We start from the raw sequence: 27455 nt of genomic DNA, 5'->3' as shown, positions 1-27455 counted from the left end.
GGATAAAGGCAAGGGAGACTGTGGTCTTGCCCAAGCCTGGACTTCCCATCTGCTAACACGAGAGCCCATCCTGGAGATCTTGGAGGAAGCAGACCCATCCTTGACGTTGGGAGTGGGGGAGGGAAGGGGCTGTGGTCTCTCTGAGCACACAGGCAGAAGGCCTGGGTGTGCCCTTGGGGAGCAACTGGGCTGAGAGAAAGCCTGCCCAGGCTTCAGAAAGGAGCCCTCCCTCTCTAGCTAGCCCCCTGCTGCCTCTGCCCTCCAGCTCTGTCCAGGGAACACTCCCCCTCTCTGAATCCATTCAGCTCCTGAGACCCTCACCCTGCTAGCGGCCCCCTCATCTCCCAGCCACCTCCTCTCTCCTGACCCCTTGCCACCTGCTCCTCTTCCTTCCTGGGCCCCCTCTTGGTCCCCACAACGAGCTCCCCACCTCAACCCTCCCCTCACCACATCCGTCTTCATCCACATCTCCCAAGACCCAGCACCTCTTGGAACGTAAAGTCTAGAACAGACCCAATAACAGCACAATAAAACTTGGAACAAGTTCCCTGGACAAGAGAAACCATTTAAGTCAGAGACTAAGCTCTCTGAAGGGGAGGGAATGCGAGAGAGTGTTGGGTCCAGCCACCGCCTCCGGCTGCGGCAATGAGGTCGAGATCGTGGGCTTTCCCCTGGTTGCACAGTGAGTGGAAGGCAGGAGCACTAAACTCAGGTTTAATGTCGTCTGATGTTTAATATAATACACAGGTCGGGACGTTGGGCAACATGCAAGACTGGACAAGGAGAGGTGATAACTTCTCTTTACAGCGGGGGAGGTAGACAGAGGAACCTGGTATAAAGAGAGGTCAGCAAGGGGACGCGGCCCTGCTAGGAGGAGTTGGGAGGCAACTTCTGGCTGCTTTAATGTCTTTTTTTTTTTTTTTTAATCAAGAACAAGGGATAATTTGAGCTGATGAGTCACCTGACATTTGGGGCTTAAGGCTGACCTGCTAGGGCCATTGTCCCTGCCTGATTAGACCGGGCCTGGTGCTGAAGAACAGGGAGCAGAAAACCCCCAAAAGCTGCCTCCCACACCCAGAACCTAAAGTGGAGGCTGCTGCCTAGAAGCTGTGAGAGCGAGCAAGCACATGGTGACAAGGACAAAGCTGCACAGGGACAGAGAGCAGGAAACCGGAGCCAGGGAGCCCACGGGGCGTCCTCGGGGGTGGGACAGGTGCCCCAGCAGTGACAGCTGCCAGCGCCCAGGATGACGGGAACACAACAGGTGCAGAGGCCGGGGCGGGGACTGAAAGGGAATCTGAGAAAACAGCCTGGAGTCAGGCACCCCTCCCAGGTCCCAGGCCCAACGCCAAGTAGCCCTTTCTCAGACCCTCCAAGACTTCAACACACCTCCTCCTGCTCCCCCGGTCTGGGCCTCAGGGCCAGCGTGCCCAGCCTGGACTAGACAGAGGGGTCACCGTCCGTGCCAGGCAGAAAGGACAGAACAAAGAAGAACAAGGTTTCAGTTCCCAGAACACAGTGTGCCAGACGGAGCCCACACCCACAGAGCCCCCAGCTGGAACCATTTGCCCATGATAAGATCTATGACCCCCGCCAGGAAGGGTGGGTGCCTTGCCACCCACCTGCGTGGAGGTTTGAGCTCTGATCTGGAGGTCAGATAGGCAAGCTCCTCTACCACATGACTGGGCAAGCTACAGAGCTTTCCTGAGGCCTGGGGCTCGGCTAGTAACAGTAACGCTGATGATGTGGTTCAGAGAGCCAGAGAACTCAGGAATCCGGGTAGAACCTGAAGAGGCTAGGATCTCCACCCCAACCTCAGAGAGGCGAGACCTGGGACGTGCAGATTATGAGTATATAGTACACCAAGGAGAAGAAAGGGAGGACCCGCCTCCATAGGTAATGACCTTCCTCAGCACCATCATGGACCACTTACTCAGCACTCGCCTTGCTCTCGCCGCCGTTCTAAGCTTTGCATGTGTTATGGCGTGCTCGCCTTTCATGCAAATGTCATCCCAGAGTACCAGGTGAAATGTGGGTTCTTTTAAGCAAGCAGAATAAACATCGTCCTTTGTCACCAGGTTAGCACTCTATTCTAAATTTCAAAGCCATCCCAGTGATCACAAGTGATAAATTATCAGGGCCTGAGTTCATAAAGTTTGGTCCCTAAATTACGACCTTGCTGAGGAAGGTGGGGAAGGGCAGACAATAAGACATTGAAGGGGAAGGGGAAGCAGAGAGATGGAGAGATCCCAGGTGACACAGGAGATGGAACACACACGCTGGAGCAAGACAAGAGCCTCGTCCGCTAGAGATGTGTAAACACACTCGACTGATCCTGCTGGATTTCGAGGAAAGCTGGCAGCTGACTGCAGGAGTTTAAATCCCTCCTCTGCAGCCAGAGTCCACCCTCCCCCACCCTGTCCCTCCCCACCCCCTCCCTGCCACACACTCATACACGCACCTCCAGGCCTTGTGGTTCAGCCAGGAATCCCAGGGCCCACCCTTTCTGATCTCAGCACCCAGATATCTGAAGCCCCCCACAGGCTGGGAAGTTCCCCTACCCCACACCTCCTCCAGCCCACCTTCCTGCCTCTGAGGAGTCCACTTCCTCAGACTCTCTCCTGCTTCATGCCCCTCCCAGATCCTGTCTACTGTGGGATAGCAGAGTCCAGGACCAGCTGACGTGGCCCTTACCTCGACTCCTATGCCTTGACCCTGCCTCCTGCCCACTGCCAGGGCCTCTCCTTTGGGCATTAGCAGGCAAGCGAGGGTGATGGTGCAGGACTCCACGGGGCCAGGCTCTGGGGCACTCCCAGAAGGGCCACTGGCAGCCAGACCCCAAGGATCTGACAACACCAGATATTACTGCATCACTCAGAGGTTGCAGACATTAGGTGCTTCAGAGGTAGTGGTAAAGAACGAGCTTTTGAGCCAGACAACCTGGGTTTGTTCAAATCTCAGATATAAAATGTACTGGGTGCCCGTTTTACCAACTGAAAATGAGGTTGACAATAAAAGCACTGACCTCACAGGGCTCCTCAAGTATGAAATACATCCCCATAGGTAGTGTGTACAGAACAGGGTGGATGCACAGAAGTGCCGTGACCGCGGGAGTGCTCTTGATGAGATACTTACAGACCTGAACTGACACAAAGGCCCTATCGTGGATGGGCCTTAAGGATGGGAAACTGGGACCCTATCGTGGATGGGCCTTAAGGATGGGAAACTGGGACCCTATCGTGGATGGGCCTTAAGGATGGGAAACTGGGACCCTATCGTGGATGGGCCTTAAGGATGGGAAACTGGGACACGGAGTAGGAGCAGGGAGATGTGGGATCTGACCTCGGGTCAGTTGGCCTCCAGAGCCTGCACTGAGGCCCTGCATGGTGCCCCTCCCAGGACAGACGGCTACTGGTCAAGCGAATGGTCATGGATGCAGCGTTGGTGAGGACCAGGCTGGTGACCACCCAGGGCCCAGGATGCAAAGGAGGAGTTGGTATCCAGGAAGCCACGCAGCAGAGCAGAGAGGCTGAAATGCGAGTCCCAGGGGCTGTCAGAGGGCAGGTGGGCCCTGAAGTCCCAGAATCCCATCCAAAGGAGAGAACTCCATCCCCAGCAGCTCGGCTGGCCACCGGGGGCTCCTGCCTCTCAGAGTTCCTTAGTACCACTGGGCTGGGCTGCCTCCCTCTCCTCACCATGACCTCTGACCTGACTCCCCACTACCCCATCAGTGGGAGCCCCAGTACCACCTCCTCCTGCTGCAGAAACTAGGCAGAAACTAAAACAAGCAAGCATCCAGATCAATTAAGAAAATGACATCAGCTGCCAGCACCTTGAAACACCTGCTCTGAGCACACATAGGGAGGGGCGGCACTGGGAACTCGGGGTCTAGATGAGGAAACCGAGGCCTGGGAAGTGGAACACCGCAGCCAGGTCACACAGTCAACATGCAGCTAAACTGAGATCTGGACACGTCTGACCTGGTATCAGAGTACCAGCGCGGGCCTCTCTGCCATGTGGCCTCTTGGAAAAACCCAGCTCGTACAAGCCAGAGAAAATGTTCACAAAAATATCCTACTGGATTTGCAAAAAGCCCCCATCAGGTACTAGAGGGCAGCTGCTCATCTCCTTTGACAGATGAGAGAAACAGAAGCTCAAGGAGACAAAAATGAATTGTAGAAGCTACAAGGTGCCAGAGCAGGGTCCAGAACCCAGATCTCAGACTCCGGAGCCCAGGGTCCTGGGCTTTGTCTACTACACAACACTGCCCTGAGAAAAGCCACCTTCAATTCAATAAATGCAGCATTGGTCAGAGGGGCCCTGGTCAGCAAAGGTGCAAATGTAAAATCTGCTGATCCCAAGGTTAGCTGACTCTGGACTTTGGCTATACGGTACCCGCAGACACTATCCGACCCTGCCTGGGGCCCTGTACCACCAGAGACCTCACCCAAGGCAGGTTCTGGGCCCACCCCAACACTGGGAGGTGGACAGGGGCTCTTGAGTTTTGGAGACCAGAGCTTTACACCATGTACATGACCAAAGGGGAAGTGGGGATTAACACAGAGCAGTACCCACCCTCACAGGCCTAAGACAAAAACCTGAAAATATTCTGAAAAGAGAGAGGGGGTGGCAGGTCCTTTGGGGGAGCAGGGTCTCAGATTGGTGCTTCTGTTCTCACAGAGCCAGAGTGAGTGGCTGACCTAAAGGCCAGCCACTGAACTATGCCAGCTCTGTGCCCACCACCCGGGGCCATGACCTGGAACACAGGGGACGTCAGCCATGCTGGCTGCAGAGCTGAGAGCAGGATACCCAGGCACGGTGGCACCTGTGAGTACTGGGGTCCGTTCAGGGCCTGTCACGAGACGCCTGTGGCTTCCAAGCCCACTGAGCCCACAGAGCCCACAGAGGGACTCAACTTCCTGCCCCTGCACCTCCAGCCCTTGGTCCTCATCCCAAACCCAGACAACCTCACATTGCATCATCAGTCAGCCCGCAACAGGGGCTCTTGTCCCTAAAGGCCCAGGGGTGACCACAAGCCTGCAGCTGCCTCAGTGCTGGCTGCTCCCCTGCTGAAGCCAGAGCTCAGGTGCAGCCAATGGAAGGGGCTGTCGGACTATGGTCTTCCACCTAAAGGACAGCCCCAGAAGGGCAGCCACCCCAGGGTGAATGCAATAACAGAAAGCCCCTTTTCCTCCCTGCAGCTGCTTCCTGCAGTTGCCCCATCTCCCAGTTTGCACCGTCATCCGAGGCCTTGCCTCACCCACCTTTCTTGCCTCTCTCTTCAGTTAACATATTCAGGCTCCTCCTTCAAGATGCCACCCTCTCCCTCCCTCCATCCCTCGAGCTGCTGGAGCCTGGGGTCAGATAATCCACCAGCCACCCTAGCAATGCACAAGGTGGGCTTGCCAGCATCAGAGTTTAGAGGATAAAGCTTTCCCTGGGAGCCAGGACTCCTACAGTCCATGGTAAAACTTGACCAAGGCCAAGGAAGGTCTGAATAAGCCTGCTTGGGTTTGGGGAGACTCAAGGAGGGCAGTCTCTTACAATGTCTGCACAGGTTCCTTCCTTCTGGTGGGGTAAGGCGCCAGGAGGTGGGTCAATGTTGCTCCTGGTGGGCTGGGTCCCACTACTAAGTGAATGGGCTTCCCTGGTGGCTCAGACAGTAAAGAATCTGCCTGCAATGCAGGAGACCCAGGTTCAATCCCTGGGTCAGGAAGATCCCCTGGAGAAGGGAATGGCAACCCACTGCAGTATTCTTGCCTGGAGAATCCCGTGGACAGAGGACCCTGGAGGGCTACAGTCCATGGGATTGCAAAGAGTCAGATACGACTGAGCGACACACACACTTTAGGTGAAAAGAAGCAAGGATCTCTCTCCCCTCCCTAAAACAATGCCCCAGGCCTCACAATCTCAACTTTGCTTACCCAAACCCACTTCTCCTGCCAGGAAAACAAGTGTTCTCAGCACCAATTAAGGGGTGTGGGCTACATAAGCCTTTGCTTGGGGACCCATTTTAACTAGTCATGACACCACCTCCATAATAATTCTCTGTGTGACCTGGGGCAAGTCAAACTCCTCTGTGGACCACAGTTTCCACATCAGTAAAATGGATGAATTGGACTCGTGTATCTTCAGGATGTGGGAGGGGAATCCTTTAGGGAGAAGCAATCAAGGATCTCCACTCCCCCCTTACCGCTCCCAGCCCTGCTTTCCACCATGGTCTAATGGAAAACCAAGGATGGGCCAGCCAGCACGCTCTAACTTACTGCCTCTCAGTCTTCCTCCTGACCCCACCCGACATGGGCACCTCCCCAGGGTTCTGTGGCCTGCCTGGTCTACCCCTTGAGTGCCACCAGCCAGGCCACACGTCTGGCGTCAGCCTGGATTCCCCATGTGGGCCATCACTGTGTCCTTCTATGATCCATGCCCTGGCTACTCCCACAGTTCAGGCCACCAGCATCATCCTGACCTGGACAGTTCTTCTAGCAGCCTGTCCCCCTCAGGGCTGCAGGCTGACCTTTCTGCCTGACTCATCGGCTAGGGCGCTGCCCAGCTCAGAGCCCACAGTGGATAAGCTCCACCCTCCTTTGGGAAGCAACCAAGGTCCCAGCCCACGGTACCTGGCGTCACCTCAGGCTGTGACTTCCCCAGCCCCAAGCAGCCACACTCTGTGCACTTGAACCATGCGAGCCCCAGAACACAGCTGCATCACACAGGTCCGCGGCGCTCTCCTCTCCCTGGAGTGCCCTGCACCACACCAGTCACTCGAAAACTCCCACCTTGCCTTCATCTCTCAGCTTGGATGGCCCCTTCCTCTGAGGTCATCCCAGCCTTGGGGTGTGGGAAGACTAGGCCTTCTGCCTCCAAGGCACTTCCATCCATTCGTGCAGCCCCAGTCCTGCAGTGATGCCAGGGGTCCTCTTCCCATACTGGGAGCAACCTGAGAGCAGGCAGGTGTCTTTTTAGCTCTGGATCCCTAGCACCTAACGTGGTGGGCGCTGGGTCTGCTCAAACTATATTTTATGAAGGAAGCAAGAAAAGGAGAGGAACTGGAATACTGAAAGAAGAGAGGCCGAGGCTAACGGTGAGGGGTTTTACTTGATCCCCTCTGACCCTTCTCCAGGCTCTATGGAGCCTCAGCCCAGCCACAATGCCCCAGGCAGGCCCAGGGGTACTGGAAGGTCACAAACTGCCTGACCCATGATCTCACATTCCCCGGGTGGCTCTCCTTGTTCCCTGAGTTCTACTGGCAGTACAAGCCAGTGCTCACTTCGGTAGAAACAGCCTAGAAGCAGAGCAGCCAGGTGTGTCCCAGAACACTGAGGAACCACAGCCTTATCTGACCATCTTCCCTGGAGGCAGCAAGAGAGCAACCACCGGCCCCTAACCACAGGCTGCAGGCCTGTGCTAAAAACCACATACCTGGCTCCAGCCCAGCCGCTCCCGCATTAAGGCGGCAGGGAGATGAGCCCCTCCAGCTCGTTTGCATAAACCATTTATAGCAGCGCATTCAAAACCCACGCCATCCAAGAAGGAAAAAGCCCGCTGCCACTGCCTGTGGCTCCCCAGTCTCCCCTTTCTTCTGTTTTCTACTTTCATGGCAGGAAGCTAAGCTCAGGAGAAATCTCTACCCTGGCTACCCCAGGCAGTGAAGGAGCTAAATTTTCCCTCCACATGGAAGGGGAGTGATGTGCAAACTCTCTCAGGTGTCAGGGACTTACAATCGGCAAAGTTATGAGCATCTGTGAGCTCATTCAGTCTTCTCTGTGACGCAGGAGGCAGTTCTTGTCGGGCTCCATTTTACAGATGAGGAAACTAAGGTTCAAAGAGGCTGATTTGCCCAAGCCACACAAAACTGCTAAGTGACTGGAGTGGACGTTGCAGCTGACTCCCCAGCATCTGTTCTGCTCCAAAACAACAGGGACTCTCCACCCTGGCTACACATTAGCATCACCTATGGGGAAGGCAATGGCACCCCACTCCAGTACGCTTGCCTGGAAAATCCCATGGATGGAGGAGCCTGGTAGGCTGCAGTCCATGGGGTTGCTAAGAGTCGGACACGACTGAGCAACTTCACTTTCACTTTTCACTTTCATGCATTGGAGAAGGAAATGGCAACCCACTCCAGTATTCTTGCCTGTAGAATCCCAGGGATGGGGGAGCCTGTCTGTGGGGTCGCACGGAGTCGGACACGACTGAAGCGACTTAGCAGCAGCAGCAGCATGGAGGTTATATTGGAGAAGGAAATGGCAACCCACTCCAGTGTTCTTGCCTAGAGAATCCCAGGGACGGGGGAACCTGATGGGCTGCCGTCTATGGAGTCGCACAGAGTCGGACACGACTGAAGCGACTTAGCAACAGCAGCAGCAGCATGGAGGTTATAAAGCTACTGATGCCCAGCTCCCAACTCCAGACCAATTAATATGGAAACTCTGAGGGTGGGACCCAGGCATGTGTGCTTCTAAAAGCTCTCCAGGTGGTTCTAATGTGTATCCAGAGTTGCAATCCACCAGTATAAACCAATCATAGCTGTTCTATTCCCCCTTGGGTCAAGTATGGCCAGGTGACCCACTTCTGGCCAATGAAGCATAGTAGGGAATCTACAAAGCCCCTCTGAGAAAGGTTTGCTGCTGCTGCTGCTGCTGCTGCTGCTGCTGCTAAGTCGCTTCAGTCATGTCCGACTCCTAGTGACCCCATGGACTGCAGCCTACCAGGCTCCTCCGTCCATGGGATTTTCCAGGCAAGAGTACTGGAGTGGGATGCCATTGCCTTCTCCAGAAAGGTTGGCTAGCTCCTTAGAAATACAAAAGGCCTCCCAGGTGGCATTAGTGGTAAAGAACCCACCTGCCAATGCAGGAGACATAAGAGGCGCAGGTTCGATCCCTGAATCGGGAAGATCCCCTGGAGGAGGAGATGGCAACCCTCTCCAGTATTCTTGGTGAGAAAATCCCATGGACAGAGGAGCCTGGGGGACTACAGTCCAGGAGGTCGCAAAGAGTCGGACAGGACTGAAATGACTTAGCGTGCATGAAAGCAGAAACACAAGAGGGGTTGTTCTTCCTCCTCTAGATGTTGTTGGGTCTGACTATGATTTGGGGGCCTGCCATGGCCATGTCACTACCAGCCCCAAAGGAAGCCAACCCATGGGTGGCAGAGCAGAGAGATGGAAAGTGTGTCATCTTTCACCTCATCGTTGAGCCCAGACTCCACCAAGCCTGATATCCACCTCCTGTGGATGTCCACAGGAGGACATCCACTTCTTCCTCTCAGGGCCTCCTATGCCCTGAGATAGTACAGCCTGCTGCTCAGTGTTTAAGTCAGTCCAGGGCCACGTGTGTGATTTGCAAGCAGAACCCCAAGACAGGAGCAGTCACCTGCCCCATATCTCCCACCCACGTCATGCCCTCTTAGACCATTCCCTACAGGAGGCATAACTGAATGAGGGCCCCACCCCGGAGCTCTGAAATCCACTCCAGCCCTTGCTCCACGGCCTTGCCTCCAATAGCCACTCCCAGCCAATGACTACGTGGGGCAGAGAAAGTAAGGCAGGCCCATTCCTGGGGGACGTGGGACTCCTCTGACCAGTGACTATGGCTCGGTCTGAGGACGACCCAAGGGCCTTGAAGAACTTTCCCTAGACTTGCCCTGCAGCCTAAAATGTTTCTGCCAAACTTCCTTCCTCACCTCTCTTCCTTCATGCAGGCTCGCCAGCAGTGAGGTCTAATGGCTCGTCCAGGCTCTCCTCACTTTCTCCCTATTTTTCCTTATACAAGCATATCCTCTGATAATTTTAAAAATTATTTTTGCATGTTTACTCGCCTCTTGATGGTCACTGAATAACATCTGACCTGCCTAACAATGGAAATTCACCACTTCATGCCTGGACCACCGTGAGAGTCTCCTAAGTGGGCATCCCGCCTTTGAGTCCCCTTCACCCATCCCCAATCCTTCGTACACTAGCCATGCTGCCCCCCCACTGCCACCCAGAAACCTTCAATCACTTGGGAGTTCCCTGGTGGCCTCCCACCAGCGATACGGGGCTTTAACTGCCATGGGTCAGGTCTGAGATCCTGCAAGCTGCATAGTGCAGGCAAAAAACAAACAAAAAAACTTCAATCACTTCTCATTTCCTACACCATCAAGTTTAATTTCCTCTGCCTTTCTTTATAGGCAACTGCTGACTCAGACCTGCCCCACCACCCAATCCTATTGTTTCACTTACATGCCTGGAGGGCTTTCCCATGTGGAAGCAATGCTGGCTATTAGTAGAGCAGAAATGACTGACACAGCTCATTCCCAATGAACACTGAAGCTGCACAAGATCTGAGCACCAACTCTACCCATTTCCACAGACATTTTTGGTGGCAAAGTCTCCCCCTTTTCTGTACCTGTCCCATCACTATGGAATATTAAACAAGAGAAATACATTTTACACACAAACAGTCCTCCATCAACAAGAAGCAAATTCAAAGCCTGTTACAATAATGAAAATAATTACTATTCAAAATAATAACAATATGAGCAAGATGATGATAAAGCTGAATATGGTGTGATGATGAAGAAAACAGTAGTAGTGATAAAGTATGGAAAGCAGGAATAAAAAGTATTATAACAATATGATCACGATGATATAAATACATATTCAGTAGAAATGACTTCCCCTTGACCCACTGCCATATTAACCAAATTGCTTTAGCAACTGGATTTGGTTGCTAGTAACAAAAAAACAGAGATAACACAGATTTTTAAACACATAAGGTATTTCCTCTCACATAGAAGAAGTCTGCATGTATGCAGCCCAAGTCTAGTGTGGCAGCTCTGAAGTCATCAGGGACCAGGCTTCTTTTATCTTTCTACCCCACCATTCCACAAGACACTCCAAGGTTGCCTCCTGGTCCAAGTTAGCTGCTGAAGCTCCAGCCACCTTGTCCATTTTCCAGGTAGGAAGCAGAAGGAACACAGAAAACCAAAATCAAAGGAACTACACCAACTATCTGGGCCTCTTTAAAAATGCCTTACTCAAAGCCAGCCCAACAATTCTAATTTACATTCCATTGACCAGAATGTAGTCACATGGCTAAACCAAGATGTAAGGGAAGGTGGAACATTCCGTCTTTTCATTGGACACATTGCCACCCCAAATAAAAACAGGGTCTCAGCCACACTGATGAGCTCCATTCCCTCTGGAACACAGGACTGACACCACAGCACACAGACTTCAAAACTATTGGGGTGTCCCCTGGTGTCTCCGTGCACCTGCTGCTTCCTCAGCTGAACTGTATGCATAATACACGAAGTTGTTTATGAACTTGTTTATGACAGGTTGAGATGCTGGAAAACTATGTCATTTATTTAAATATTACATAAAACGTATCAAAAGTCTCTTTTAAGAGAATGAAAAGAGTGAATAAACAGAAAAGCCACAGGGAAAAAAATTATTACAAAGCACATATCTAATATAGCACCCAAAATACATAAGGGCTTCCCAGGTGGCACAGTGGTAAAGAATCCCCCTGCCAACTCAGGAGACACAAGAGACATGGGTTTGATCCCCGGGTTGGGAAGATCCCCTAGAGAAGGAAGAACGGCAACCCACTCCGGTATTCTTATGTGGAAAATTCCATTGACAGAGGAGCCTGGCAGGGGTCACAAAGAGTCGGACATGACTGAGCACAGACCTATACACAAATGTTCTTAGCATCTTTATTTGTAATAGCATAAAATTGAAAAGAACCCAAATGCCCATCATCAGATGAACAGATAAACAAATTGTACACCCATAGCATGGAATATTACTAAGCAATAAAAAGGAACGAACTATGAATACACACCACAACATGGATGTATCTCAAAATAAGTATACTGAGTGAAAGAAGCCAGAGGAAAAGTGGGTATATTCGATATCATTCCATTTACACAGAATTCTCAAAAAATGAAAACTAACCTTTAGTGACAGCAGATCAATGATTACTTGAATCTGGGGGTGAGGGGCAGAGAGAGAGGGTTTCTAAAGGCACAGGAAACTTTTCAAGGTGATGCAGATGTTCATGAACTTACAGGGCTAATGGATATATATGTATGTCAAAACACATAAAACTGTACTTTATTATATATGTAGTATACATACTGTGCATCTATTATACTTCAGTAAAGCTGATTCAGGCCCTGGTGGCAGCAATACAGCGGTGAGCAAGCCAGGCAGTAAAAGCAATCCCACTTCTGAGTATATATCCAAAGGAAATAAAATCACTCTCTCAAAGAGTTACCTGCATTCCCCTGTTCACAGCAGCACTATTCACAATAGCCAAGACATGGAAACAGCCTGTCTATAGATGAGTCAGTAAAGGAAATGTTGTACATATATACAATGGAACATTATTCCACAATATCATATTTCTTTTTTAAGAATGTTGTCCCACCATTAGGGACAACATCGATGAACCTAGAGGACATTATGCTAAATAAAATAGCTAGACAAAGACAAGTCCTGCATGAACTTATTTACATATGAAATCTTAGAAGTCAAACTCACACTTCAATTAAAAACAAATAGATTTTTAAAAAAATAAAAGGCAACTCCAAAAAAACAAGTCAACTCCAAAAAAACAAGTCAAACTCATTAAAGCAGAGAGTAGACTGGTGGCTGCTAGAGACTGAGGGATGGAGGAAATGAGGAGATGTTAGTCAAAAGGTATATTACTCTTATAATTTAATAAACTCTTTCTAAATCTTCTGTTGTTGGTGATAGTGGTAGAGTTTCAAACGGTGACAAAAATGATGAGGGGACTCCTTTGGTCGCTCAGTGGTAAAGAGTCCGCCTGCCAGTGCAGGAGACTCAGGTTCGATACCTGATCCAGGAAGATCCCACACGCTGAGAAGCAACTATTGAGCCTGGCATCACAGCTCCTGAAACCCGTGTGCCCTAGAGCCCGCACTCCGCGACAAGAGAGTAGCCCCAGGTCACCACAACTAGAGAAAAGCTTACACAGCATCAAAGACCCAGCACAGTCAATAAATAAATAAAATCATTTTAAAAATGAGGAGGATGCAATATGATGTCTGTGACAAGGGGATCCAAAACCACACACAGGTTCAGGAGGAGGATTTGGGGTCTTCCAGAGAAGTCTTTAAGGGGTTCCTTAATTCCTATGGAGGGGAACCCAACCCAGCCAGCCCCCAGAAGTATGAGAGATGCCATCATTGATTCAACCTACTCCCTCCTTCTTGAAACGCCCTGTGGGCAATTAGTGGAGAGGAGGCCACAGTGAGGTGTCCCCATGGAACTTAGCAATAAGCTTTCCCTGAACTGTAGTCTAAGAAAGTGGTTGGTCATAGGATCAGGGCATGCAAAGTTACCCGCCAAAACAAAATAGCCCCAGACGTGGTGGGACTTACAGGAAACATGACCACAGGCATTAACAAATCCAAAGCAAAGCCGTGTTCACTGGCCACCAAGGTGTCAGGGGAAAGGGGTGTCACCAAGGCAAACCGTGGTGGGGCCCATGGAGCACGGTCAGGGAGATGACGTCCTGCCAGGCTGGTCCAAGTGTTAGGTCCACCTGGCAGACATTTCTCTTAATGAAGTGGCCTGGGCAGGGTTCAGAGCCCAAGGTCATTCAGTCCTCAGATTGGGGCCCCAGCTCTCTGTCAGGTGCCAGGTTCACCCAGCACTTCAGTGGCTTTCTGCAGGGGGGAAATGTGCCAATAGTCGACACAGTCTGTTTCTGTGAGAAGTGGTAAACTGACTTCTGATTTGATTCATGGGTTTTTGTGAACTTGATCAGATGAGTCAGGAGCCCCCAGCCCTATCAACTCAGGTAAGACACTTTGGAGATGGAAATTTGGGGCCAGTTCAAACCAAGAGTACTCGCCTGGGACTGACCCGTCTGTGTGGTCAGCAGCTGCCCTGCCCCATTGCTCACCATCTCCAAACTTCCAACAATAAACAAGAAACACTTCTTCCATACTGAGCTCTTACTAGGCACCAGGTCCTTAGCCACATTACCTACAGCTATGACTTCATTTAATTCACACCATAGCCCTGTGAGGTAGGAACTAGAATGCCTAGTAACTGACAAAGAAATCCATGTCTGGAAGATCAAGAGATGTGTCCAAAGTCAAGATCCAGGAGTCAAGATTTGACCCCAGACAAGTGTTTCACAACCAATGGTATATGGATCCTTCACACCAGTGTGGCCTGATGTTCTTGTTTTAAGAAGCAGATCCTAGGCACCCACCCCCAGATTTACTAAACCAGGTTAACTGGAGGAGGTGGGGGATAGGAACCTGCAGATTTTCAAGCTTCCAGGCAATCTGTAGGCCAGTTAAGGTCTGAGAACCACAGCGCTACGCCATATCACGACCTCTAAACTCTACCACCAGGACCCTGCTCGGCCTCTCCAGCCCTCTGCCCTTCCATTGCAGCCACAACCTCTCCCCTGAGTTTAAAGCTCACACATGGCCTTGCCAACCCAACGACTCGCCCAGAATGCCTCGGGGCTTCTCTGACATCCCCAAACTCAACCCACCCTCTTCCCCTCCAACCCTCCCCTCCTGCTCGGTGTCCTGTGGGATCACCAGCCTTCCAGACACTTGAAAACCCCAGCACCATCTCCGATTCTTCCCTCTCCCTTACCCCCACCTCCATTCATGTACCAGTGCTGCCAGGCACACCTCCTAAGTGTGTCTCAAATGTGTCCCTTCCTCTCTTTCACCAAAACTGCACTTCAGTTTTTGGCATCTGTCCCACCCCCGCCAGACAGCTACACTCCCATCATAACTGGTCTCCCTGCTCCCACTGTGAAAGTGAAAAGTAAAAGTGAAGTCGCTCAGTCGTGTCTGACTCTTTGTGACCCCATGGACTGTAGCCTACCAGGCTCCTCCATCCATGGGATTCTCCAGGCAAGAATACTGGAGTGGGTTGCCATTTCCTTCTCCAGGAGATCTTCCCAACCCAGGGATTGAACCCGGGTCTCCTGCATTGTAGGCAGACGCTTTACCTTCTAAGCCACCAGGGAAGCTCTCACTGTATCCCTCTTAAATCCACCCTCCATGGACCAGCTAGAATGAGCTATCCAGAAAATGAATCTAAAACCTTTAATGGCTCCCACCACCCAGAGAACCCCCCGGCTTGTGTGGACACTGGTCCATCTATCATCTCCCTTTGCTTTTAATGCTGAGTTACTGTTTTACTAGGTGATGGTTTGCTCTTGGCAACGAGGTGATCTTTTGTAAATGAGTGCCTCACTAACCGCATAGGAGCAGCTGTTCAATGTATCTTTATACACAGCCTTGGATACAAGCACTGGCATTACTGCTAAGAGAGCAGTGACTGGAATGCTCATAGTAAACAATGCAAGGTCTCCCGGCCCCGTTCCCCAGCGCCAGGGGCTTCTGCTTAGGATTTCTCAGGCCTGCGATTTCTAACACTTCTCTTTCCTCTTTCAAAGTCTCAGGAATTTCTACACTGGTTAGTGACAGCTTCCTAGGTCCCAGCTGTGTGGTCTGTGTAAGAAGAATAAGTGAATAAATGAGAAGCTATTTTAAAGGATGTTGAGTGGGGTGGGGAGGTTCCCTCTAGAAAGAATATCTAAACACGCCCTTGGTGGTTTTCGAGGAGGGACCTAGGTAGAGCAAAGGAAGCAGGTCACAGAGTCCCAAGGCTGGCCTGAGTGCACTGTGCGGCTCAGAGGTCAGCGGCCCCCTTGCTCTGGTTACTGGGTACAGACCTTTTACATATCATCATCGAGTTCATGTCATTCTTGCAAAGATCCTCACTGCTCCTTCTAGAGCCCTGGGTTTTGAAATCTGTCCATAATTAGTAGCGCAGCTAATAAGTGTCAGAGTCAAGACTAGAATCCAAGTTCTGCCTCTAAAGCTCATGCTCTTGCAGAGAAATCTTAAAAAGACCACACCTTCTAGGGCAGAGGAGCCCTGCGCACAGGGAGGGATAGTAACCTGCCTAATGAGCTGGCTCCCTCAGTCCAACACAGGAAAGGAACACCCCCCGACCTCTGTTCATCCAAGGCCCAACCTGCGAGATGCACAAAACACGGCTGAGTCTCCAGGACAGGTGGGAGCCCAAAGTCACAGTGACAGCAGCAGAGTCGGGACCAGCACCCAGCTCTCCTGGACCCTCGGCCACCTCTCCCTTTCCTCCCACCAACCACTGCCTTTCTTCCCTGCCCCTGCCTCTTTGCTCAGCTGCTTCCCCAGAAGGCTGGGGAGACTCCCAGACCTCAGGCCACTTCAGCCAGATTCATGAGCCCCCACCCCACCACGCAGCCCCGCCCCCACCAGCTCCTAGACTCAGGGTGCCCTGGAGGAGCAGAGAGATCTGAGAGCCGGAGAACCAGGAGCCCCGCGTTCCAGACCTCCTCTGCTTCGATCTGCCCTGTGACTCTGAGTTGGTACCCTCTCCTATACTAGCCTCAGTTTCTCCCTGTAACAGGGCAGGAATGGACACTATGATCCCAAACCTCTCCATCCCTGAAGCACCGAATGTGGTTAGCATCTTAGGGCCAAGTTCTGGGTCATGGGCACCCCGGTGACCTTTGGCGGGGCCACTCAGGCCACACCCTGGGGAGGGGGTGCGGCGGGGCCTCCCTAAGGCCCCACTGCCTCCCAGTAAAAAACAGTGAATTTCATTCCAAATAAGGGAACTGAGAGCACAGTTCCCAACCACGGCCCAGTTCCGGCTGGTTTATGTTAACTGGACAAGACTAAACAGACCTTCACAGTTTCAGTATTAAGCACTAAAAATGAAAAAAAAACGACGGTTTGTCTCTGGATCATGGGGTGAGGGAGAGGTCGGTGCTCCCCTAAGGCCCCCAACAGGCTTGGCAGACTTGGGGGTGCCAGCCTTCTGGAGGTGGGGGTGTCTGAGGAGGGGCCCTCGGGAAGAGAAGGGTTTCCACAGGCAGCGATGCGGGGCAGGCACTGGGGGAACAGCGCCGAGGGGCTGGGGTGGAGGGGGAAAGAGGCCCTTTGTGTCTGCAGCAGTGGGATCGTGGAGAGGGGGGCCAGACGATCAAACATGGAGACAGGGAGAGAGAAAAGGAAATGCAGAGGAAGACTGATGCAGCCAGCCACCAGAAGACCCTGGGAGGCTCCTCTTACCCCAACCCCACCTGCCGGGGGTGGGTGACCAGGAGGCTAGGGGGAGGAGAGGGGCTCCACTTCCTGGATAATTCGGCCACCTGCTCCCAGCGGCCCCACCTGCCTCCCACAATGTGGACACCACAAACCTGAGATAAGAATTTAATTATTTACAAAACAGAGAAGGCTGAAGCTGGGCTGCCTTCCTGTTTTCCCACTGGCTCCCTCCAGATCCACAGGCCTTTTACCTAACTGGTCAGGGCCTGCCCCTGGATCCCTCCATTCCTGGGCCAGCTCCATTTACAAAGTGCTTTGCCATTGCAATCTGACAACCCCAGGGGGCTGGAAGGCATCACAGTTTCCATCTTAGAACCAGCACTCAGGGAGTGACAAGTACTGCTCAAGGTCTTTGGTCTGTGGACGGCAGAGCTGGTGGCACCCACAGCTTCTGAATCCTCCTTCAACTTGATAGTCAAGGACACTGAACACGCCGTCATTGGCCAGCTTGGCTTTACTGCCCAAACACAGATGGCTCTGTCTGCTCCATCTGCTACCTGCTCACCACCCGAGAGCTGGCCATCTTTATCCACACTTCCCACCATTCCGCAAAGCAAGTTGCTCCTCCTGGAAACCCTCCCAGACCCCACTCAGCCTAACTAACTACCCTCCTCTGCTGTGATCTGCCTCAGCCGCAGTGATCAGCACCATAAGCGCTATGAGGGCAGGACCATGTCTGTTCTGAGGCTAGCACAAGGCCTTGCGCCCAGGAGGCACTCAGAGAACACCTGTGCCATCAGGGAATGAACACACAAACCATCACTTCCATATTGCTCTCCCCTTCTCTTGCCCCAGGGCCTGGTGTGCAGAAATGTCATTTCAACAAAGAAAAGTGAGGCTGTAGCAGCCCTGAAGAGCCCATAGAAGAAAAGTTTGAATTCCCGAGAATCAGTCCATCCTTGCATTCATTTCAAAGTATCTTTCGGGGCTTCCCTGGTGGCTCAGTGGCTAAATCTCCACGCTCCCAATGCAGGGGATCCAGAGTTCAAACCCTGGTCAGGGAACTAGATCCCAGATGCTGCAACTAAAAGAACTCGCCTGCCACAGTGAAGACTGAAGACCCCGTGTGCCTCAACTAAGACGCGGTACAGCCAAATAAATACATGTGCTGTGCTTAGTCGCATCCGACTCTTTGTGACCCCATGGACTGTATGTGACCCCATGGACTGTAGCCCGCCAGGCTCCTCTGTCTGTGGGAATTATCCAGGCAAGAATACTGGAGTGGGTTGCCATGCCCTCCTCCAGGGGATCTTTCCAACCCAGGGTTGAACCCAGGTCTCCCACATTGCAGGTGGATTCCTTACTGTCTGAACCACCAGGGAAGCAGAAGAATACTGGAGTGGGCATCCCTTCTCCAGGGGATCTTCCCAACCCAGGAATCTAACTGAGGTCTCCTGCATTGCAGGCAGATTCTTTACCAGCTGAGTTACCAGGGAAGCCCAATAAATAAACATTTTTTAAAATATATATCCATCAAGTGCCCACTGTGTGAGCCAGGCACTGGTGGCAGCGATACAGCGATACAGTGAGCAAGCCAGGGAGTAAAAGAAACTAACAAGTAAACAGGCCCTGATGGCCAGTGTGGTCAGTCTCATGAGGGAAACACAGGGCAGCACGGAGCGAGGACACCGAGGCCATCTGACTAGCCAGGGTGGTCTGAGAAGGCTTCCTGGTGGAAGTGATGTCTAAGCCAAGATCCAACAGTTGAGCCTAATGATGGCAACGAGAAGAAGTATTTATTATGCATTTATTACTCGTCTAGCTTTACCTCCAATAAAGAGCTGGGGTGTGGAGAAGAAGCGTGTGGCCTCAGGTGGCTCAGGCAGCAAAGATAAAGTCCAATTCCAGAGCCTGGGCCTCAACCACCCTGTCTCCCTCTCCTCCCTCCTCACATCTGAGGTGTGACCACTGGCCTAGGTGCCCCCAGATGCCCCAAGGGAACTTCAGAGACCTGCTGGACAGCACCAGAGTTCAATGTCTAGGTTGTGATTCCACAGCCCAGAAGGACTCCCAGGCCTCTCGGCCTTCCAGGCCCAGAGAGTGGGGCTGGAGGGTCCCTGCAGACCCAGACAGAGCCATCCCTACATCCCCAGGACAGACTTGGTGGTGGAGAAAACTCCCCCACCTTCTCAGGTTTCCTCAGGTTTCTGGGCCACCAGAAAGGGCTCCTTCCCAAATGAGAAGTTTTTCTGGAACATTAGAGAAACTACCCCAAGCTGGAAGCTCCCTGCTGACCCCACTCTGACTGCTCTGCATTATTCAGGGCTGGCCCCCTTTGGACAAAAAGGAAGAGGACCTCTAAGACCAGAAAGTCCGCCTGCCGTCAGGGTGGACGGGGGCGCTAGGAGGTCACCAGCAATGACTCTCTGCCTCCCAGCTGCCCTGCAAAGCACACGAGAGAAAGGCCCCTGATCACAGCGACATCACGTCTCCCCTGCCAGTCAGTCTGGGTGGGAGCTGGCCCATAGGGAGAGAAGCCGTGGGCCCAGCCCAGCCCTGCCCCCGCCTGCCAGAGCCACACTCCAAGCCCCGGGACCCAGATTTAACATATCTCACTCCATGTGCACTCCCTGTCCCGGGGGCCCCTCAGCACAAGTTAAGATCTGATTGGCACTAATTGGACCAAGCTGACAGTGCCCAGGGCGGCTTGAGTACTGTCATCAGAGATTTGACTCACCAAGCAATGGCTGTCGGTGCCTATGGAGCCCACCATTAGTGTCATTTTGGGAGGATCAAGCAAGCTTGGATGGTGCTTTGTGAGTCAACACCACTGCCTGGCCGAGCTTGCAGCCAGAGACCTCGAGCTTATAAGTGATTTATTCTTGGTCTCATATCCAGGCAAGGGCTGGAATCCAGCTTCCTGATCATCAGTGTATTGGTCCATTCCTCTGCTTATGGTCCCAGAAAGTCTTCCCCAGAAGAAAAAGTGGGTTCTAGTTCTTCCTCTCCTCCCAGAGCACAAGACTTCCCATCTGATAATCAACCTCCAAGCCTAAAACTGGAACCTCAACCCAATCCTAGAATATGGAGCTCCCAAATGAACTCTTGGCCCCAAGACTCGATGCTCAACTGCAATCGTGAATTCTGGACCCTGAAGTGAAAACTCCTCCTAGGGATAAAATCCTCACCCCAGCATGGAACTCAGACTCCCCAGACAGATGCACCAATACCTACCCCAAATCCTGCCTTCATATATTGCAGCCTCATCTCCCAGATAGAACCTTGTACCCTGGGAATCAACCGTTAGCACCAGAGAGCAAAGCCCCACCATCCTCAGAACAAGCCCTAAATTTTAGGAAATTCTGTTCTCAAAACCAGTCCAGGCTCTTCTTATATTTTGTTTCCTTAACACAACCTCAACTTGGGGACCAGATGAGGGGAACCCAAGCTCCCTAAAATACTTCCCTTCACATTTTGTAGTAGGAGAACTAGAGGACTCTCACGCAACGGAAACCCCCGTTTCGAGGAAGGCTGCACTCTGATGCAGAAAGCTCCATGTAAGTGGCATCCTGGTTACTCACAGCCTCATCCCACCACTTCCTCCATCCTCTTGGCTCCACACCAGGGTCGGGATGTCTGGCTTGTCTCCTCAGCCCCAGAGGATCTGCCACGCCTGGCTCAGGAGAGCAGAAAGCCCCTGTGCATCTCTCAGGCACTGGCTAGGTTCTTTGCACCCCCAAAAGAGGGGTTTTCCTTATTCATTCTTGGTCTGTTCAGATTTTCTTTCATTGTGATTCAGTCTTGGTAAGTTGCATGTTTCTAGGAATTTCTTCTAGGTTATCCAACTTGTTGGCATATAATTGTTCACAGTAGATGAAAATATAAGAGGAAAGCCCCCTACAATTCTTTGGGTTTATGTGGTATCCATTACAATGTCTCCTCTTTCATTAATGATTTTATTTATTTGAGTCTTCTCTCTTTTTTCTTAGTCTAGTTAAAGACTTGTCCATTTTGCTTATCTGTTTAAAAAACAAAACAGTTTTGTTGATCTTTTCTACTGTCATTCTAGTCTTTATTTCATTTAATCCCTTCCTTCTACTAACTTTGGGCTTAATTTGTTTTTCTTTTTCTAATTCCCCGAGGTATAAAATTAGGTTATTTATTTGAAATCATTCTTTTTTTTCCCTTAATGTGAGTATTTATCACTATAAACTTCCCTGTTAGAACTGCTTGTGCTGCATCTCCTAACATTCCATTGGTTTGCTAGGTTTCCACTTTCATTTGTCTTGAGACTTTAAAAATTTCCCTTTTGACTGTTCAGGAGCATGTTGTTTAATCATATTAGTGAATTTCCTCATTTTCCTCCTATAATTGATTTCTAGTTTCATATCATTGTGGTCAGAAAAAATACTCAATGAAATTCCAACCTTCTTTCAATACGGTAAGACTTGTTTTGTGGCTAACCTGGAGAACTGCTAAAGCATTCTTGAGCAAGAACAGAGGCATCACACTTCCTTTCTTTTTTTCAAGACAATTTTTTCTAAGACAAATTGCAAATTAAACTAAAAAGCTATAAGTATCAAAACAATACTATGTTAACATAAAAAAATAGACATATAGATCAATGGAACAGGATAGACAGCATAGAAATAAACCCACACATACACTGTCCACTAATTTTCAACAAAGATGCCAAGGATATACAATGGGGAAAGGATAGTTTCTTCAATAAAAGGTGCTAGGAAAACTGGATATCCACATGCAAAAAAAGTAAATGGACCCCCATCTCATAGCAGGTACAGAAATCAACTCAAAATGAATTAAAGATCTAAATGTAAGACCTAAAATCACGAAAATCCTGGAAGAAAACATAAGAGTTAAGCTTCTTGACACTGATCTTGGCAACGATTTTGGGGGGCTGACACTCAAAGCAGAGGCAACAAAAGAAAGTATAAACAAGTGAGACCACCTCGAATTAAAAAGGTTTTGCGTGCAAGGTAAAAAATAAAATGAAAAGGCACTCTGTGGAGTGGGAGAAAGTATTTGCAAGCTATATATCTGATAAGGGGCTAATTTCCAAAAATACATAAGAAACTCTTACAACTCAATAGCAAAAATAATAATAATACCAACTCGATCAAAAAACAGGCAAGGGACCCGAATAGTCATTTTTCCAAAGAAAACATACAAATGGCCAGCAGGTACATGATAATGTGCTCAATGCAAATCAGAACCACAGTGAGGATCAGAACGTGGTAAAGAACCTCCTGCCAATGCAGCAGACATGGGTTCGCTCCCTGATCCAGGAAGATCCACTCTGCCATGCAGCAGCTAAGCCCGTGGGCCACAACTATTGAGCCTGTGCTCTAGAAGCCCGGGAGCCACAACTACTGCAACCCACATGCCCTAGAACCCATGCTCTGCAACAAGAGAAACCACCACAGTGAGAAGCCCGCACACCACAACTGGAGCGTAGCCCCCACTCGCCACAATCAGACCACAAGTCAACAAAGCCCCAGCAGAGCCGAAAATAAATAAATAAAATGATTTTAAAAGACACAATGAGGTAACACCTCACACCTGTTAGGATGTCTACTATTAAAAAGACAAGAGAAAACAAATACTGACGAGGATGTGGAGCAAAGGGAGCCCTTGTACACTGCTGGTGGTGTAAACTGGGCAGAGCCGTTTTGGAAAACAGTGTAGAGGTCTCCCAAAAAATTAAAAGTAGACTACATATGACCCAGCAGCCCCACTTCCGAGTGTATATCCAAAGGAAACGAAATCACTTTCTTGAGGAGCTAATTTATACACCCAAGGTCATTGCCACATTATCCACGATAGCCAAGATATGGTAACAACCAAAGTGTCTACTGATGGATGAATGGATAAAGAAAATATAGTGTGTGTGTGTGTATATATATATATATGTATACACAGATATGTCTGTTTGCATGTATATAAATGGAATATTATTCAGCCATAAAAAGAAGGAAATCCTGCCATTTAGGGCAACATGGAGGAACATGGAGAGCCTAATACTAAGTGAAGTAAGCCACAGAAAAGATAAAGAAAAATAAATACCATATAATATACTCATTGGAAAAGACCCTGATGCTGGGAAAGATTGAAGGCAGGAGGAGAAGGGGAAGACAGAGGATGAGATGGTTGGATGGCATCACTGACTCGATGGACTTGAGTTTGAGCAAGTTCTGGGAGTTAGTGACAGGGAAGCCTGGCGTGCTGCAGTCCATGGGGTCACAAAGAGTCGGCTATGACTGAGCAACTGAACTGAACTGAATATCACTTATATGTGGATCTAAAAAAGGAGGGGTTGAACTGAAAGAAACAGAGAGTATAATAGTGGTTGCCAAGGGCTGGGAGGTGGAGTAAATGGAAATGTTGGTTAAAAATACAAACTTCAGTTACAAGGTAAGTTCTGAGTACCTAAGGCACAGCATGCTGACTATGGTTCCTAATACTTGTATACTTGAAATTTGCTAAGAGTAGATCTTAAGTGTTACCAAACAAACAAAACAAAGTAACTATGTGAGAAGATGGATGTGTTAATTAACTTGATTGCAGGAATGATTTCATAATATATACATATACCTATCACCACACAGTACACTCTAAGTGTATTACAATTTTATTTACCAATTATACTACAACGAAGCAGGGTTGGGGGAGGAGGCTGTTTCCTGCCATCAAGAGGAGTCAGGAGTCAAGGACAGAATCTGTTGCCTCCATCAGGACAGGCACTCCCTCGGGTCCGAGCTCTGTCTTTGCACCAGGAAGCTAAAGGAAAGTGCGAGGTCTCCAGGCAGGAAGAGGTCCTCGCTGGGCCTGCTGGGGTCAGGACGAGGTTCTTCACGAACTCCAGTCTAGCCTGAGAGCCAGGGTCAAGAACGGATATTAACCTAATGTTGATTCCGGACCTATGAAGAGGCCTAGAAAGAGGCTGGAACAGGACTCAGAAGTACAGATTTGGGGGACTTCTCTGGTGCTCCAATGGTTAGGAATCCGCCTTCTAACAGTAGAGGATGCAGGTTCGAACCCTAGTCAAGGAATTAAGACCCCACATGCTTTGGGGCAACTGAGCCCATGCACCGCAAACACTAAACCTATGCACTCTGAAGCCTGCGTGCCACAATAAAAGATTCCGCAAGCGAACAACATAGCCAAATAAATAAATATTTTTTAAAAAGTACAGACTTTGATAATCCTGTGACAATCTGCACCTCAGTTTCTCCTGTGTAAAGTGGGGCCATGAATTCTGGTCATGGGCCCCAGTGAGAAATCAGAAGAAGTAGTAGGAGGGAATGGTTTGAGGCTGTTCAAATGCAAGGTTCACAGCCCTGTGAAGTCTCCAAGCTCAGGGCAGAGACAAAGAGCTTTTTTTCTCTCCTCTCTTCCCCTTTCCCACCTGCTGCCTCATTTCTCAGCCATTTTTCCGCATTCTCTTTTACTCTATGATCATCCATCCAGACCTTTGTGCTTTCCCTTCCCTTCACAGTTTAATAATTTAATAAGTACGGAGCCTCAGGGTGAGGGTCTGGGGCTTTGATCTCAATTCTGGGAAAACAAGAGTAGCCTTGGCCTGTCTGGGCTGATTTATGGCCACCTTTTATGGTTTGTGTGTGTATGCTGGGGGAACTGGCCCCCACGGAGAGCGAGGAGCCACCTGAGAAAGCCTGGCCAGGTTGGGACTGAAAGCCACGGCAGAAGCCAGAGGCACATCACAGCACAGGTGCCAGGGCCCCGCCTCCACCCACCTGGGAGCCACCTGTGACAGACAGAGGGGGCATTAACTATTGATGGTGTCCCAGCGGGTAGGAATGGAGCCAAGAGCTCAGAGCCAGCTCTGTCCTGCTCTCTCCTCTTGGCTCTAAGGTCTCAAGGCCTTGGGTAGGACACAGCTTGCAAGGGAAAACTCAAACACCAGCATGCTCACCCCTGACTTCCCAAGATGCCCCCGCCCCATGCACAGCCAAGCTCTTCCAAGCTGAGCCACCTGTATGCCTCACTGACCACTGCCTCAGAGGTCAGAATCCTCCAACACATATCCATACAGGTGGCACCTCTCCAAATCTTCAAGTCGACCTTCTAAAGTGTCTCCCAAATCAATCTGCTTGCCTAGCTGCTCACAGCCCTGCCCTGGGAAAAGCCACACCTCTCCTCCCCTGGAGGAACAGGAACCTCCAGCCTCGTCCTCCCCTGCCCCTCTCTCTTGCCCCAGAGCCTTCCAAAGCATCTACAAGATCTTATCACTCTTCTGCTCAGTGTGTGCTCAGCTGCTCAGTTGTGTCCGACTCTTGGTGACCCCAGCCACTCAGTCATGTCTGACTCTTTGTGATGCCTGTAGCTCCTCTGTCCATGGAATTTTCCAGGCAAGAATACTGGAGCAGGTTGCCATTTCCTACTCCAGGGGATCTTCCCCACCCAGAGATCAAACCCGAGTCTCTTGCGTCTCCTGCATTGGCAGGGGGATTCTTTACCGCTAGTGCCACCTGGGAAGCCTTCTCTTCTTTCAATAGCTGCCCTCAGGATGGTACACATCACAGTTGCCACAAGCATTCGTCCCCCTCAGGTGTCCCTCTGGAATTAACTTCTGCCATCCAGAAGAGGTCATCCAGCAAGGTCAGAGCCTTAAGACCTCATTAGCACCTGGTCCATCCAGGTGTCTGACCTTGGACAAGTCACTTCCTCTCTCCAGGTCTGAGAACTCTAGACCTGGGCTGAGAAAGGAGCTAAGACATAATGACCTCTAGGGTCTACTTGGGTTCTGATGTTAGAAGTCAGTAACCATGCCTCTTCCACCACCCCCATGCACATACCTGACCAGCTTCAGGGAAAATGTATTCTAAGGACATTTGCTGGTAAGATCAGGGTTTAGAAAGGAAAGCAAAGCAAAGCAACCACAGAGAAGAAGGGCTCCTGGCCCCTTCTGCCACTGCTGTCAGAACCGGATGAGCGATTCATAGGCCACGGGCATCTCAAGGGCAGAGATGACATCCAGTGCCCCTCTCCCTATTCTTCACGCCCAGCACCAGGCCCAGCACAGAGGGCATCAACACATGAAATGAATCAGCTGGAGCATCCTCACAGTTGCATTCAACTCTGATAAGGGCAAAGTGTCTCCTCTCCTCGCTCTCAAGGGTACCCGGACACCCCCACCTAGACACACCCACAGCCCCATTCCCTGGAGAAGGTCAGCCTTTCAGTAGATGCCAGGCAGAGGCTGGGGGTCAGCCAAGGGGAAAGACGAAGATGAAAGCCAGGAGCATGTGGAAGTGCCACCACCCTCATCGAAGGACAGAAACCTCCCTGGCAATGTTCTCCCTTTCCTGCCCCCACCTAACCTCTGGAGCAGCCAGCATGGCATGACGGGGCAACAGAGGCAAAGAATGCTATCTGGAAAAGCCAGTAGACATACTTCCGTCCCCTCTCAATCATCCCAAGAGGGTTCTCTCTCCTCCTCCTGCCCCGCCCCCACACAGACAGCCTGTGGGACCAGCAACTTGCTTCCACAGGTAGAGAGGCAAGGGAGCAGCCATTCAGTGATTTTCTGCAGGAAGTTCCATGGCCTGGAAGGCTGGGATGACACCAGCCAGGACTCAGCCCTCCCCAGTGGCTCAGTCGTAAAGAATCCACCTGCAGTGCGGGAGACCCAGGTTCGATCCCTGGGTCGGAAGATTCCCTGGAGGAGGGCATGGCAACCCACTCCAGTGTTTCTGCCTGGAGAATCTCATGCACAGAGGCTATAGCCCCTAGGGTAGCAAAGAGTGGGACACAACTGAAGTGACTTAGCACACACATACTCAGAGCCAGCTCTGTCTTCAACACGGGCTTGTGTCAGACCCCTTCCAGGAGCGCCCTTCTCTGCGCCCCACACCCAGCTCAGTATCCTCAACTGGGGTGGTACTGTCTTCTCTGAATGGCTTTTTTATGTTTTGCCACCCCTCGCAGCTTGTGGGATTTCAGTTCCCTGACCAGGGATTGAACTCAGGCTCTCGGCAGTGAGAGCACAGGGTCCTAACCACTGAACCACCAGGGAGCTCCCCTACTGGGGTGCTTTTTAAAATATTGGAGAGTTGTTTTTTTAATGACACAGGTGACCAGTGACATTTAATGGGCAGGGGTCACGGATGCTAAATGAATAGTTCCACACCCAACATGGCAGGAGCAGCCCTGCCCCCAGGAACACAAAGCCAACCCCTACTCATTTTCAGATCACTTCCCTGGTCATTTCACTACCCAGACCCCCAAGACCAGGTCACGTTCCTCCAAGTTCCCAGTCTTCTCTCTCACAGTCCTTATCCAAATATTAGTGCTGTGTAAGAAACTGATGGTGAAGGATA

The 27455-nt window shown here is 50.7% G+C and overlaps 1 protein-coding gene across 2 annotated transcripts in view; it reads right to left on the bottom strand.

The window, feature by feature from the left end:
• NEURL1 (neuralized E3 ubiquitin protein ligase 1) overlaps nucleotides 1-27455 on the bottom strand; it is a 74620-nt gene that overhangs the window by 37643 nt on the left and 9522 nt on the right. The gene's annotated exons all lie outside the window — the stretch shown is intronic.

Source organism: Bos taurus, chromosome 26 (assembly GCF_002263795.3).
Source record: "Bos taurus isolate L1 Dominette 01449 registration number 42190680 breed Hereford chromosome 26, ARS-UCD2.0, whole genome shotgun sequence".
Taxonomy (NCBI): Eukaryota; Metazoa; Chordata; class Mammalia; order Artiodactyla; family Bovidae; genus Bos; species Bos taurus.
This window is presented reverse-complemented; position numbering and strand designations above follow the sequence as displayed.